The 5951-nt window shown below is 40.9% G+C and overlaps 1 long non-coding RNA gene across 2 annotated transcripts; it reads right to left on the reverse strand.

Annotated features, from left to right (window-relative positions):
• Nucleotides 1–4872: 4872 nt before the first annotated feature.
• LOC133708406 (uncharacterized) lies at nucleotides 4873–5663 on the reverse strand. Of its 2 annotated transcripts, none has more exons than XR_009845829.1 (3): nucleotides 5482–5663; nucleotides 5338–5401; nucleotides 4873–5047 (listed from the first exon to the last, which is right to left on the reverse strand). It is a non-coding gene; the product is annotated as an uncharacterized LOC133708406 (long non-coding RNA). The 2 variants fall into 2 exon arrangements; XR_009845830.1 differs by having other exon boundaries at nucleotides 5231–5401.
• Nucleotides 5664–5951: the final 288 nt, after the last annotated feature.

The following is a 5951-nucleotide window of genomic DNA, read 5'->3' on the forward strand; positions in this document are numbered from 1 at the left end:
AATTGCCTCTGAGAACCAATATATTGGATGCGAATCTGTTGGATATGCCCGTCTTAATTGCAAATATATCTTCGCGAAGACTCCAGTAGCTTAGCGGCATGCAATAAGAAAGGATAAGAATATATATATATATATATATATATATATATATATATATATATATATATACAAATTTTATCCAGAGCGGAGCTCCGCTTTGAAATTAACGTGTGAAGTTAGAGTTTTTTTGTCACTTTTCGATCGCATATTCACATCTCGACCGTTCAGTTTCTAGGTACTAGTGTATAGATCATTTTTACAAATTTTCAGCCAAATTGATTATCGTTAAGGTATCTAACTCATTTAAACCAATGGACGGACTGAATCTGTCAACCTAAACCGTACTAGCTTTAAGGCAGTAATTAATGCCTTAACGATCATCATTTTGGCTGAAAATTTGCAGAGATGATCTATACACTAGTACCTAAAAACTGAACGGTCGAGATGTGGATGTGCGACCAAAAAGTGACCCAAAATTCGAACTTCACACGTTAATTTCAAAGCGGAGCTCCGCTCTGGATAGGATCTGTGTGTGTGTGTGTGTGTGTGTGTGTGTGTGTGTGTGTATATATATATATACAAATGCTATCCAGAGCGAGGTTAGGGTTTAGGGTCACTTTTCGGTTGCATATCCACATCTCAACCGTTCAGTTTTTAGGTACTAATGTATAGATCATCTCAGCAAAATTTCAACGAAATTGATGGTTTTTAAGGTATATATATATATATATATATATATACACACACACACACACACCTTGTTTATTGCAATTGCATGTTTCTTGAATTGTTCCACGTCCTCCTTAATTCCTTGATGTGGGAGACCTTGATTCCTTGCATAATTGGTCCACCGTAGGACTTAATTGCATGGGCTATATATATATACCTCCCTTGTTGACCACAATCAATTAAGCATGATTGCATGCTTCCATATTTGCACGTGCATGTCATATTCCTTAATTGAATGGGCACCTTTGATTATTGGTGGTGAAGGCCAGTGAAGGATCATTGTATCCTTCCTTAATTGATCAACCCAATTTGCTCGCGTTCGTGACCTTGATTGAGATATATGTGGGGCCTTGATAATTACCTTGCATGGCTCGCGTAATCTCGGCCATATATGCAGCCTACATATTTTATCTTCCTTTAAGGAGGGTAGACTGTGATGACCTGGATTTCTGTTATTTAATTTTGGTAATTAATAATGGACCAGTTGTACGAATAATTGTTATTGTGCTTTATTCATAAGTTGTATGTGAAGTGGAATGGTTTTCGTACGTATAATTATGCGAATTTCACAATTTAGGGGGGTCGTGTGAAGTTTGAATTTTTATATGTTGGGATTCTTGGAAAACTTCCTTCATGAAAGTTGTAGAGCGCGTCGATACGAGTTCGTGGACATGCGGAACGCGTCAATCGGAGTTCATATGTGAAAGTTATGGCTAGCGGAAGAAGTTTCCGTTTTAACTAAAATCAGAAAATATCTTCATAATTTTCATTTCCTTTTCCGGAAAGCATTTCTTCTCTCTCTCTTCTCTCTTGGCTGCACCTTCAGTATCTGAGTTTTACGTCTGACCCGACCCGAACCCGGCTGACCCGACCCGGCTTTTCCGGCGAACTCCGGCGGTCTCCGGTGGTGAAACTCTCCTGATCAGATTGCCTCCTTGCTCTGGTCGTCCCTCTGGCATCCTCTAGCGGCGATTCTCACCCACGGCGGCGCTAGAAGGCGGCGAACTTTGGGGTATTCGGACCCGACCGGAAAACGTAGCTCCGGCGACGGCACGGCTTCAAGTTTCCTTCTTTGGCTTCGTGGGAGCCTTCTTGATCGATCTATGGTGTTTGTTTGGATCGATTTACGTGGAAATCGGTTCAACTCGGATTGAGCAAAAATTCAAAGCTTGTGAGGTAGTTTTCGACCCTTTATGCTTGTTTTCTGACTTCGAGCTAGTTATGAAAATTCACAAGCATGCTTAGATGAACGTTTTTGATGTTCGGAGTTTTGGAAAATAATGAGTTTTGGCTGGCGGCGGTGCGCCACCGCCTGTGACGGCGTTCTGGTGGCGTTCCGGCCATGTAGGGAACTGTTTTTGGTATTATATATGTTCTACTCGTTGATACGAGCGTTTCAATATATAGTATGCAAATTTTGGAGTTCGTATGGATTTGTTATGATTTTTACCGTTTCATACCGGTGGATTTATTCAATCCGTGGGGATTCGAGCTTCCGATCGACTTGTGGTTTGAACATATCGATCATGGAAGTATTCCAGAGACTTTGGGAGGTCTCGGATGTGTTTTTACCTCGATTGGCGCCACTTTGGGGATTTTAGTTCAAAACAGGGGTTTCGGACTCAAATCGTTTGTGAATTGTTACTAAGTTGGAACCGTATGTAATTAGGTACTTGACGAAGTATTTTTGGACGGTTCTTTTGTGGATTGGCTGCTTTGTTCTATATTGAAGACACAGCGGGAGTTTCAAGGTGAGTAATCTCACAAGGTTCATTATGAACGGAATTACCATTATTGTTTTGGCGTTAATTGTTTAACTACAAACTATAGTTGATATTAGTAGGCATTCCTGAGCGAATGACTACGTATATATATATTTACGTGAAATATATATATATATTCTTGTGAGTGATGTGTGATAGAATAATATGCATGATGGTGTTCATATTATTGTTGAAGGTGACTTTTCAGGAAACAATATTGTGGAAAAAGATGTTTTCTATTGTTTGAAAAGTATTGAGTTTGATGTTACATTTTTGAGTCAAGCGTGACTCATTTTAAATGTATTGGTCCTTGTACCAAGGGTCACAGATGGTGAGCAGGGATGGGGAAAGCCGAAACTACATGTCTGTAACGTTCCTAGGTCGGGTGTGACTTACTTAACGTTTGACTTCGAGACCAGACGGGGTCTAAAGATCATATGTCACAGATGGTGACAGGTCGCAGATGGTGACCTTGATGTCTGATTTTTTGACCAGACGGGGTCTGAAATCATATGTCACAGATGGTGACAGGTCGCAGATGGTGACCAAGGCAGGAAATAGGTAATCACGTACGTCCTTGGCCGGACGATTTCAGTCAGAGCTCTAGTCTGTCTACCATTATAGCTTATGGGGGTAACGGTAAAGGTTGCTGGAGACTCATAAGTATGTAGTTTAAAGGAGAGTTCCGAGAGTATTCTTCTTTAATTGTCTAGATGAGACTTGATTTGCTTCTTGATGGTTAAGTTAGCAAATAGAGCATTGTCACAGCGGTGACTTAAGTTGTCCCTGTTTGAGCCCAAAAGTAATTTTGGCAAGATCCTTTAGTGGATTTAGCACAGCGGGCCGATACCTGCGGCCCAAAAATAAGCCTACTCGGGTTTGGGTTACAGCTTCACCCATTCCGTGATCCATGAGGAAAACGAAACCTTATTGGAGTCAGGTAGCGGGGATTGAATAGGAAACTCCAATCAATATCCCTTCTATGACAATGAACAGTCGAAACCCTAGGTATATATACCAGGTTTCAAGGACGAATAAAAGAGGTCGCTCAAATCAATCAATCCTAGCGATTACAAAGCCTCCCCGGAGCAAACCTTCAACCTCGTTGAAACCCGGTGACCGTGCGCCAGTCCCAGTCTCCCCAGGAGCCGACTGTCAGCATCACCAGATCAACCCGGCGACCGTACTTCCAGTCCCAGTCTCCTCAGGAGCCGACCGCTAGCGCAACTGCGACCGTTACTACCAGCGAAGCAAGGGTAACGCCCTCGCAACCCAGCGAAGCTAAAGTCACGCTTTAGCAAAACCCGTGCTTCTCCCAACTTCCCAGTGAATGCTCTGCTTAGTCTACAACACTAAGTATCGATTCGGTGAACGCAAGAGACCACAACCAAAGCCCTTATCCGTAAGGCAAGAAGTCCTTTTCCGGAAGGCATAGAAAAGAACCTTGTGACGAGGTTGGTGCTCTCCTCGTCCACATCGTTTGATTCAGAAGTCAGGTCAAGGGACTACCCCGACGACTGCACCTCACGGTGCTGGCACGCCCGCGCAATCACAGCAGCAAAAGAGACAGTTTGCAGGCCAACTGGTTTCCGCGTCAAACATTTTGGCACACCCGGTGGGACCAACTGATTATACGCATTTATATGCGTGTAATTATATCTAAAACACTATAAATAAGCAAATCCACATGTCAATTAATATGTAATTAATCTATTTTTATTTATTTTATAGTAAATAAGCGGAGTTGTAGATTTCGGAAGAAGTTGTGCGAAATTGGAGCTAAATGGAGTTTACGACAAAATAACGAAAGGTCAACATTTGTCAACCATGATCAACTCGAGCGAGAGAGTGGAATATGTGAAAATGTCGTGGGGAAGAAAAGAAGAAGAAAATTGCAGAAAGATAAAAAAAAAAAGGGGGTGGTACTAATTGAATAATCGATCATTGATTAATTAATCAAATGTGATTAATCAAATGATTAATTATCAATCTCACCTCCAGTTAATCACGTGGTGCAGCACAATAATTGCCTTGAGCCAATTGCACAATGGCGGATCCAGGATTGGAACCATGGACGGGCTGGATTTCTTAAACAAAAAAAAAAAATTATATATATATTATGGAGAATCTCGACGGTGCGAGAGAATTTTATAAATTTTAAAAAAATGTACATCTAGTCAGGGGGGGACGTAGTGAGCCTTACCCCTCAAATGCATATCTATACAAAAATAAAAAACAAAATCAACAACAAAATAAACGTGCAATGAACACCTATAAATTAAGAAATTAACTTTGAATTAACTACTTTTCATAATAACTAATTTAACAAAAATAAAAAACCACAATATAAATTATATGCACTGATGCACAATGAACAGAAAAGAAAAAAAATACCTCAGAAAGCAGTAGACTCAATTGCACATTTACACAGCAGAATGCCATATTTGCTGCAGAAACTCATATTTGCTGCAAAAACTCAATTGCACAATTTTAAGTAAACCCACTGAGGCACTGACCTGTTTAAGTATTGAAATCAAATAATCAATTAAACCCACAACAATTGCACATTTGCACAGCAGAAACTCATATTTGCATTTAAACAATTAAACCCACATCACATTTAAGTCGAGTGAACTGCAGAAGTGCAGAACCCAGAAATTGCAGAACCAAGAAGACGGAGAGAAATCAGAGCTGCATACCAGATTTAAGTCGAGTGAACTGCAGAAGTGCAGAACCCAGAAGTGCAGAAGTGCAGAACCCAGAAATTGTAGAACCAAGAAGACGGAGAGAAATCAGAGCTGCATACCAGATTTCCAGACCAAGAGACAACCTTCATTCTTCAATCCATGAAATCATCAATCCAATACAACCTACGAAATTGAATTTCACATCAATCCTTAACCCTAGAAATTGCCTCAAATTGGATTGATTCAATTAAACAAAATCTTACATTCAATTAAACGAAATTGATGTCTTGATCTCTGAGACTTGAAGTGGAGAAGCCGAGCTCTGCCAGATTTTAGAGGAGGAGGACTGGAGGAGGCGACGAACTGGAGAAGGAATCGAATACGAACTGGAGAGGTCGACTGAACTGGACGACTGGAGTTGGGAGTGGGTTTAGGACGGGACGGGCTTGAGCTGGACCATACCTAATAAAAAAAAAAAAAACCAAGTATACATCTAATTTTTTTTTTAGGCCCAAAATTTTCGGACGGGCTGGAGCCCGCCCAAGTCAGTATGTAGATCCGCCACTGCAATTGCATGCATACAAGTGGCAACTCCCATTCTTCTTTCTCACAACCACGTGCCCTTGTTGCTTCTTTCTTCCTCCCATTGAAACGCACCGGATCACAATTACCATCTCCTTTCCTCTCTTATACGACAACAGCGACATATATATATGATCATTCTCTCAACCCT

Source organism: Rosa rugosa, chromosome 5, assembly GCF_958449725.1.
Source record: "Rosa rugosa chromosome 5, drRosRugo1.1, whole genome shotgun sequence".
Taxonomy (NCBI): Eukaryota; Viridiplantae; Streptophyta; class Magnoliopsida; order Rosales; family Rosaceae; genus Rosa; species Rosa rugosa.